The 9,900-nt window shown below is 39.6% G+C and overlaps 1 protein-coding gene across 4 annotated transcripts in view; it reads right to left on the bottom strand.

The window, feature by feature from the left end:
- The window catches only part of ahcyl2b (adenosylhomocysteinase like 2b), a 45,715-nt gene that overhangs the window by 33,007 nt on the left and 2,808 nt on the right, over positions 1 to 9,900 (bottom strand). The gene's annotated exons all lie outside the window — the stretch shown is intronic.

The raw sequence follows: 9,900 nt of genomic DNA, 5'->3' as shown, positions 1-9,900 counted from the left end.
TTGATGTTCAAAGTATTTTCAAACAAAATGAGACTAGGTTGGCCCTCCCTCCTTCTCATCCCGTCCGCTCCCCCTCCCTTATGTGCTTCCGCACATAAGTATCGACACCCCTATGTTAGCTTCCCATAGAGGCATGCAGATTTGTATTTTTAAAGGCCAGTTATTTCATGGCTCCAGGATACTATGCATCCTGATGAAAATCCCTTTGCCTTTGGAATTCAAATAGCCCCACACCATCACATAAAATCTTCCTGCCGCTATGGGAATTTAACATAGGGGTATGTATACTTATGCCCCCCTGTATTTTAAGGAAGAACATTTATGGAAAGTATGCAGGGCCATCTACACTGAGCATTGCCCACCAGAACAATCCTTGTCCTTTTGATATGGTCTGATAGTCACTGTGAAAGCCAGGGACACTGATACTAAAGGAGAACAGGCAATGAATGATGGGGCTTAGTCACAGATTAAACCCTACCTACTTCTTAACAGAGAGGGGGAGAGCAGAACAGCAAACACACTATGGGCTTTCTGTAACTTTGTTCTTCTCGTTCACATGCCTTTCCCTTTTTATCTGCCACAGTGGAGGAAATGTGCCAAGACTGCAGGCTTCACATTTCATTCAAGGACAAATTAAAAGGTTTCTGGTTTCAAAATGTTCAATTTGCACTGTTGCCAGGAAATGTCATTGATAAATTATAGGCTATTTGAAAACTTTTGGTTTGATTTATAATTTCTGTATGATTGTTTTAAAACTAGGTTGGCTACATGTTTTAAAATTCCTACATTTTATTGTATTATCTTTATTTTATCTAACTGTATCTCCCTTTTCTCTTACACACAGACAGACAAGCACACTTCTGTTGTGAAACCGGGTCTTGTTGCCCATGTATACCAAACTAGGGCACAGTTTGGAGCCCCAAGGCTTAGCGATTGCATCTGATGACAGTGATCAGCATTACTATTGATCAGATCGTTTAAAAGGCTATTGTTTCCCACTCTATATGGTTCTCGAATCTCAGAGAAAACTCATTACATCATACAGTAGACATTTGATCCAATGGTGGATCAACGAAGCGGCAGCTTTTACGTGCATTGAACAGCAGCTGTATCGACAGTATGTACTGTATGTTTATATCAATCCATCCACTCGTCTATTTATCCATGCAAACATCCATCTCAATCAGTACATGCTTATCATCATATTGGTCACTTTTTTAACAACATTAGCACTGAAGAGTCAAATCCTGGATTGGTAATGTCAGGCACTAAGCTAAATGAAACCTTAACTAACTCTGAAATCAAAACCATAGACCTTAAGATTTAACAGTAACGAAAGTCTGAAAATATATAAGCAAGCGGTTTATTTCTAGAACTACATGTATTTGTTAAGGGTTAGGATTGATAAGCCCACAGATAATTATCATCTAACTCTCCCCTCAGTTCTACGAGACTCTTTCAGATTTTGATTTTACTGCCCACATCTTTACTGTTTTGGTTCATGGTAAACATTCAACATAGTTTCCAGCAAAAAGCTCTGCTAAACCCATTGACTGTATGCTACTTGCCCAGATCCAAACAGCAGACAAAAGAGCCCGATATGTCCCCATTGAGTTGGTGGATATCAAAGCAGAGTTAAAAGAAGAGTGAATATTGGACTTATATTATTGGGTGGCCAGAAACACAACTCCAAATTAATGACTATGTTTCTCTGTTTGTTGGATGTACATATAAGGCTAAATGTATTTATCCACATCCCAGCGCTGTGATATTTCATTCTGAACAGTAGGGATGTAACGGTTCACACAATTTATGGTTTGATACGAGACAGTGGTGTCATGGTTTGGTACATTTTCTATACAGCATAAAGAAAGAATGCAAAAGGAAATGTACTTAATTTTTACAAAGTTTGCATTTATTAAAATTAACAGCATAAAGTATAACTTTTTTACTTTGAACAATGACAGAGCTATACTTGACCCATCCTCTGGGGTGTCTTCTTAGTAGAATATAAAACAAAAACAGCTCCTTATAAAAAACATATACAGGTTACAGTCAGGCAGCTTTGTGTAGCCCTTGAAGTCCAGCCGTCTGGGCTTTGTTTTTTGTACAAAGGAGGAATTACAGTCAGGCTGAAATGGGCTTGTGAAGGAATAGTGTAACAGGGCTCAATAACTTTAACCATGTTCGTAAAACCTGTGTTTTCCACTACAGAGTAGGGTCTCATATCCGCAGCTAGAAATGTACCAATCACTGCAGTGATGTCTTTTGCCCTGTTTGAATCAGTTGGAAAGTGCTGCAGGGATAGTTTATAGTGTGTTTTGCTTCTTGTTTTCGTCTAGTTTCAGTTGTTGACACACTGAGGTGATGGCGGCGTAAATGAGTTGAATAGTACTCCCACTGGTGTAGCCTATTCTCGTGTAACAGATGCAACATACCATTGTTTTTTTTAATCCACCATTCCCTTACCATAACTCTTATAACTTAGAGAGAAACCAAAGTGGCTCCAAACTCCAGACCTGTTGGTTTTTGGAGGATCTTCTAATTCTGGTCTGGAAATAGTCACATTAATGTTACTAGCCATATTGCAACCAGCTAGCTCAGTGTAGCATGCCTGACTGGAGTAGAGTGTTTTTCTTTGGGAGTGGGAGAAGGGAGAGAGCACCTTGTCTGTTACGCCGTTTGGGCTGCCTTGTTGAGTGCAGCGGCACTGAGAACGTTATATTTCACACAAATTAAGCTCTTTTTTTCCCAACGAACCGTTCGGTTTGAAATGCGTAAACGGTTCAATACCTGTACGTGCAGCATTACACCCCTACTAAACAGCTATCTCCTCTGTCTGCCAGGGGTTGGTGGTTTGGCCTGACTATTAGGAAGCAGTGCAGACGGATGAGAGTGTGTGGGGGTTCATTTCAGGCTTTGTGAAGGCCCTTTTGTGAGACAGCACTTTTTTCAACACAATATTGGCTCTTTGTTCACATGCAGTGCTTGAGTTTGGAGTTGCATTCCTCGTCATGCTGCATAGCCAGTTCAGTCAGTGTTAATGTCCACTACTTTCTGCCGATCCTCCTGTAAACTCAACACTGTGGGTTAGGGGGCACACATACACACACCCACTGGGTTGGTGCTCAATGACTTATTCAATAGTAAATAAGCCAAAGTGTTTAAAATTTCACATTATGCTGACTTCTTTCATACACACAGGTTCCAGGAAAAGTGAATGCTATCCTTTTCCCTTCATTCGGTTTACATCGCTGTTCTAAGAACCTGAGCCTTGTAAAAATCATTTTCATGGAAAGATGTGTAACTCAATGAGGTGTACACATTCAGTGATAGCAAGCTGAGATGATGAGGCAGGAAATTAATGTTAACCGGGGAATCACAGATGCACATGTGTGGGTGGTAGCCTACACTCAGGACCAGGGAAGCACAAACACCAGCACTGCCAGTACCAGCAAAAAAACACACCAAGCACCAAATGCTAAAACCCAGGAGCCAATTGCCAGAAACCAGAGCAAAGTTACTCTATTCCCTGCCTTATTGGGGTTTTGGACTCCAATATATTGAGTGTAAATTAACTTTGGCATGTCTAGTACGGCACTGGGTGCTTAGTAAGACAGCTGACATCATATAGGTATATTTGGAAACAATATACAGGTAAAGCAATGGCATAAACCGAGAATTCACACACAGGGACCAGCAGGTAGAGTGCAAGTGTTTATTTTTTCCAATACTACAGTTGACAGCTACACCACCATAATGTCAAGGTAACTTTTAATTACCTTTTGTTTGGAAATAACACAAAAAGGTCTGATATGGTCATTACAAGAGCTACTGGCCAAAAGACTAATGTCTCTGACATTTAGGAAATTGCATCGACATTTGAACATGGGTTGATTTCAATAGAATTAATTAAAGCTAATAAGTTTGCACATAGCAAAGGCACATCTGAACACACTCAGTGGCCCTCCAACACACATAGCCACACTTGTGTGTTCATGCGTATACAGTACATGAACAATGACAACACACATATACAGCTAGTAGTATTAGTATCATACCAAATTACATTATTATTAGTACTAATTATTTGTATAATTAGAATATTAGCAGCCGCCTTTAACAACTAGACAGAACTTTCAATGTATTGTTTTATTACTATAAGTGTACTCAAATGTTGATACTGTGTCAGAAAAGTGTTGGGGTGTTTGGATAAATAAATATTTGGCATTTTAAAAAAGGAAATTGTGAAAATCCAATTCATGCAACACTTAAGCAATGTGGCTGGTAGAACATCCCGTCTGGACAGTGATGAAGAGATCACTATCCGGCACCCTGGGGGTGAGAGAAACTCAAACTGGCGCAAAGTACCAACAGTCCGTTTCCTAAGTTGGCTTCTGTGGCACGGATGAAGATGGTTAGGGAGGTGGGATCTCAACACATGATTTTCCTGTGTGGTGCTGAGATTTACAGAATATACACAGCAATAAAACTGTGAGAAAGCTAAACAGGCTCAAAAACAAAAACAATAAAATCAGTGGAAGTGGTGTTCTGGGGCGGGTGCAGTTTGTAATTTAGACAAAAACCACCCTTGCAACTTTTGGACGGCGAGTCGCCAGACTCAACGTCAGGAAGTATTGCGTGTGACCATGTCTCGCGATGTAACGAATTGCTAACACAACATATCATAACTATTGTCATGGCTGAGTCGGCAAACAAGAAGCAGAAAGCTAGGAAAGCATTATCGGAGGAACTGAGAAAGAGGAAACAGCAGACTGACCAAGCGAGAAGTCCGACTCAAGTAAACATAGGAGCTGCCAAATATCTACTCCGAAGCTGTGTTAGGAGCTCCATAGAGAAACATGCAAGCAAAAAGCGAAGAAATGGCCAAAACTGCATAGCGCCCCTTTAAAGGCAAACGACCCCAGCAACAAGAGGGGAGATGTGTCGACAACTTTTTGTCTTTAGCGACTTCATTTCTAAAACAAGACTAGCTAGTCTAGGCTCTTCTGCCAAGCACAGACACCCTCGCTCTATTCTTGCTTCATGTGCAGGTAGTCTAGATGATACAAACACCGAGCTTTATGCAAATGATGCACAGTGATGTCACCAATCATCATCGGACGACTTTTAGCAAACTTTGGAGCTAGTGCTAGATACATTTTAGTTAGCATTTTTTAGAGTTAGCAACACTGGAGGGGAGAAGAAGGAAAAATTAAATAGTGTGTTGTCAGATGAATTCGGGTTTCACTCAAAACAGCGATAAACTATGACTAAGTGCACTGACAGCAAACCTGGCCAAATATACACCCTCTTCCATGAAACAGCTAAGACATACCGAATTACACAACAGCGCCACTGAATTTATTTTAAGACACATTTCGTGCCCTGCTGCCAGGTAGAGCTTCACAGTAGTCCAAACATAGAGCTCTCCATTTATTTAGGTTTACAGAATGTTTCCTAGTTAAAACAATACTATCTGGCAGATACTGTCATTATTTTACAGTTCAGGTGCTAAAGCCCATATATAATTAGAAACAGCCACTCTGATCAAGTACACAATGATGGGGTGCACCAAAAACAGAATTCCCCTATTACAATGCAATATAAAGATTAGATTAACTAAAATGCAAATGTCAGCCACAAAAGGAACAATACACCCATTGTTTGAATAATACCATTGCAAAGGACGCATAAATACTGCCAAGACATGTTCTATTCTTGAACTGATCATCCATAAAACATTGACATCCTAGGTGTACAGAATTTAATAAACATAAAAGCTACACCCACTCTACGTAGTAATCGTTGTTGTCGTCGTTATCATCGTCCGTCCGTCCCGTCCCCCTACACACACACCACCCACAGTCTGTCACTCATCCTTTATGCTTCCTGGCCTGCCAGTGACCTCTGACAATGGTCAAACCTACTTGTCCGCACAATAACCAGCACAGCAGGGATTAATATATTACAGGGCTGGACAGAGATAGCAGGAGCTTCAGGGCAAACTCCTGGCACTTAGTTACCAAAACAAGTAATGTTACTCTTAAAGAAGAAAGGCCTTCTTTAGCTGGCGGTGTATACTTTTAAAGATATCAATATGATAGAAATTCTGTAATTTAACCCTTGCATTGCCTTCACTTTGGGGACCCCCTCATATCCCTCAGGTCAAATTGACCTGTGACTTATATGGGGTTTTAAAAACAATTCTTAAACAAAATTTTACTTCATAATCTATTAACAAATATTGTCTTTATCTCAATTTCAAACAATTGCGATAACATATATGTTTAGGGAATGCAATCAGTCTCTACTAGAACACAATTCAAAATGGAAGTGTGGTTCATTTTTTGTCATAAGGTTATAATTCATGTTAAAAATCCACTATGGAAAAAAACCGTAAGTGGTCATATCCAGAATAATTTTCTGAATTGAGTCAGGAATACATGTTTATCACAGAAAATAAGGTAAGGCCATTGATTTTCAGGTAGAAAAAATTTACTTGAACCATTTTTCTTCTTTTAAAAATTTGAAATGGGTCAATTGGACCCAAATAAGGTTGGAAAGTTGAAATTAAAACCAGTTTTTAGATAAATTCATTTGAAAGCTACAGGTACATTTAAATTACAAAAGTATTATATTTGAGGAGGGGAAGTTGAAGTGGGTCAGGTCAGTGTTCTTTAACCGTTTCTAGTCCAGCTCGAACATACCACTCTCAAATACATTAAACAATTTCTACATATTTTGTCTCTAGTGTGTGCCATAGTAAGTCATTAAATGTTTTAACAGAATCAATCTTTTGATTCCTCCATCACAAATAAATTGTTTAAAAGGTGACGTGATAAACCTAGGGTCAGTTCAGTTGTCCAAGAACAAAGTGGATATATATGTTCTGGCAACTGCAATGCTTTCAGTAAAACCCTGGCCTGTAATCTCCACAAATTAGGGCTCAGAGTTTGGGGTTGGATTAGGACAGTCCAACAGTCACGCAGAAACTGACCAGTCCATTTTTACTCTGAGCTTAACATCCAATGTAAAACGGAGTGGAAGACTGACGGGTGGCTGGATTTGGATCCAATGCTCCCTTTCTCTCCTTCGCTCTCTCAAGGCATTTCTCAGACGTCACAGCATGGTTCCACATTCCCTGTGTCAACACACAGAAAAAGGATGCATACATGCATGCGTGCATGCGTGTTTGTACACACTTTCGATCTATCTGTCTCATGTGGGTAAGTGTCTGAGGCTGGCGGTATCATCTAAATGAAATCACATTTACCACTTTTTATGCTTTTGCCAAAGACAGCACAGCTGGCAAATGCCGGTATACTCACCCTGACGCCAGATGCCTCTCTTTTTAATGCCATAAATATATATTGGCATTGTGTACCTCTGAAACTAAAACATATAACTTTTACATCTGTGTTGGGTGGACAGGGGAAACAGATCATTTCAAAATGGTATGACATATCAACCTCGTGGCCTAATGACATCTCTCAATTGGCAAAATCCAAAACGCCTGCAACTTTGTTATCGTAATACAACCCTTCTTATTGTTAATTACTATAAAAAGGTCACAGTTACACAAGTTCATCTACAGTCCAAGAGGGGGACTGATTTCATTCAGGCGATTTCAGCACATCATTGAATTAGATATTTTCCAAACCACTAAAGTAAAAAATAAAAATAGGCTATGACCACGTTTTTTCTCCGAAAAAGCAGACAGGATCTTCTTGGAAGGTGCATGCGATTACCACTGTACATACAGACCAGCTCCCTCTTGGTGGTGAATCACAAATGAGAGGGCATAGGGGAAGGAAAGTGACATGTTCCTTTCTACAGTCCAGGACAGCTGTGGGCAGATGAAGATACTCAATGACCTTGCATGAAGATGACAATGCTAAAAATCCACAAAGAAATTACATCTTATCCTGTACTAGAAGATAACTTTGTACACGCATAGTCATGACAATATGAATGGAACTAATAACCAAACTAGCTGCACACTGTGGCCTTCTGTTGGCTTAATTTCTTCATTAACCATTTATTATACTTGTTATAATTAACATTATAGATACCATTTGTTATACGTGTAACAGATTGTTGTATTGTCCCAAACAGGTCTCTCTTGAGAATGAGACCATGTGTCTCAATGAGATTACCTGTATGAATAAAAAGGTTAGAAATACTTGCTTGCCTGCCACTGCCACAATGAAATCACTGTAGTAAAGCAACTTGGCCAGCTGGCTCAGACAAAGAGAAAGGGTCATCAGTGCAAATGCTTAGGGGTTACATTTGGCCAATACTACATGCAATACATAATAGGTTCCCAAAAAGGCTTCCAATAGGCAACTAAAGCAGAGTAGGTGGAATTTATGCAAATGCAGAATCAGACTGGATAAAGTGGAGCATCGCATTGGAACATATGTGAATACATAACCTCTTGTTCCGCACAGCTCTCTTCCCAAGTAGAGCAGCCACAGGTCACAGTAAGCCTGTTTACCAGTGAGCACTACCAGAAACACCAGCTTAGTGGGTGACATATTACATACACCTTACTAACACACCATTCTCTGGAATCACTCAAAAATATTGCGATGCATGGCTTCCTAAAACCCGTTAGGTTTGATCAATGGCAGGTGCCAAAAGGTCAGGTGATAATCGTTTTAGTTAGTACCATGATGGCTTCCAAGGTGAAAGGTCTTCTGTTTGGTCAGTGTGCCAAACAAGTAAACCATCTTCTTCTTTAAATAAGGCTTCAGTACAGCCACTCAGAAAGGTGAACCTATTGACCTAATAAGAGACTAAAACAAGGCTTGCCACAGCCTTAACCAATACCAGCATCTAGGCCTGCTGCCTGTACAACTCTTTGCCAGTTTACTTCTCTTTCCATCTGGAGTTATCATCCCGGACTTGCCAGAAGCTGGACATATTCGTGCCAAGCCATGTGGGTTACAATGAAACTCATCCCTCATCAAAGCTTACATCTGGGCCCACCTACAACAGAAAGCTGGCCTTTTAATCCCCTCATGTGACGACATGATAAAAGGCATGGATTAAAAGATATCCAGTCATCCAGTGAGTCAGTCAGTCAACACTGCTGCCTGCATACAAACTGTCATCACCACCACTGCTTCACTTACCATTTAGAGCACTGGGCAAGCAGAATTCTGCAGATGTGCGAGGTCAGGCTACGGCTGTATAATGCAGTGTACCATAAGACTCCCTATGCTGTTGTGATCTATAAATAGGTTGGAGGCTACCTTCTGTCACCAGTGGATATAAACAACAGTTGTTGAACAGACAAGTGCAGGGAGTAGTTACATTAATATAATGGACGATTATCTTCCCCAATGTATTTAGAGTGTATAATGTCCATTACTTAAGCTTACTGGTCTCTGCATTATATAAATAAAAGATGTAAGAAACCTTTGACCCTGAAAAAGAGATGCTCTCTCTCTGGTTAAAATGAGACCTGTTGTACGGTTTCTCTTTACATAAACATGATCTATTTAAATTCAAATGGATTACACAGACAGAGGATATCCTACACATCACTCTTCTCATTAATTTAACATAAGAATTATCACTGTTTATATTACATATATACAGAGTGACTACATTGGGTCCCAGATAAAAAAATACAGAGCCTACATCTCCTACCAACTAAGTTTTATTTCAATATAAAATACTTTGCAATTGTCAGAAAACATTTAGCCTTAGAGAACCATAAAAAGTGGGTATAGATTAAACACAACTTTGACACTTTTTTTTCACAAGTACATTTTGTCAATGAGCGACTATCCAGGGACTAGTTTCTTTATTTCAAGCGATACTTCATGTTAAACTATTGATCATGATATTTTTTACTAAATAAAATCAACATAAAGCATTTTAGAAAAT

This window comes from Etheostoma spectabile, chromosome 23 (assembly GCF_008692095.1).
Source record: "Etheostoma spectabile isolate EspeVRDwgs_2016 chromosome 23, UIUC_Espe_1.0, whole genome shotgun sequence".
NCBI classification, from domain to species: Eukaryota; Metazoa; Chordata; class Actinopteri; order Perciformes; family Percidae; genus Etheostoma; species Etheostoma spectabile.
Note: the sequence above shows the minus strand (reverse complement) of the source record. Positions and strands in the feature narration are given on the sequence as shown.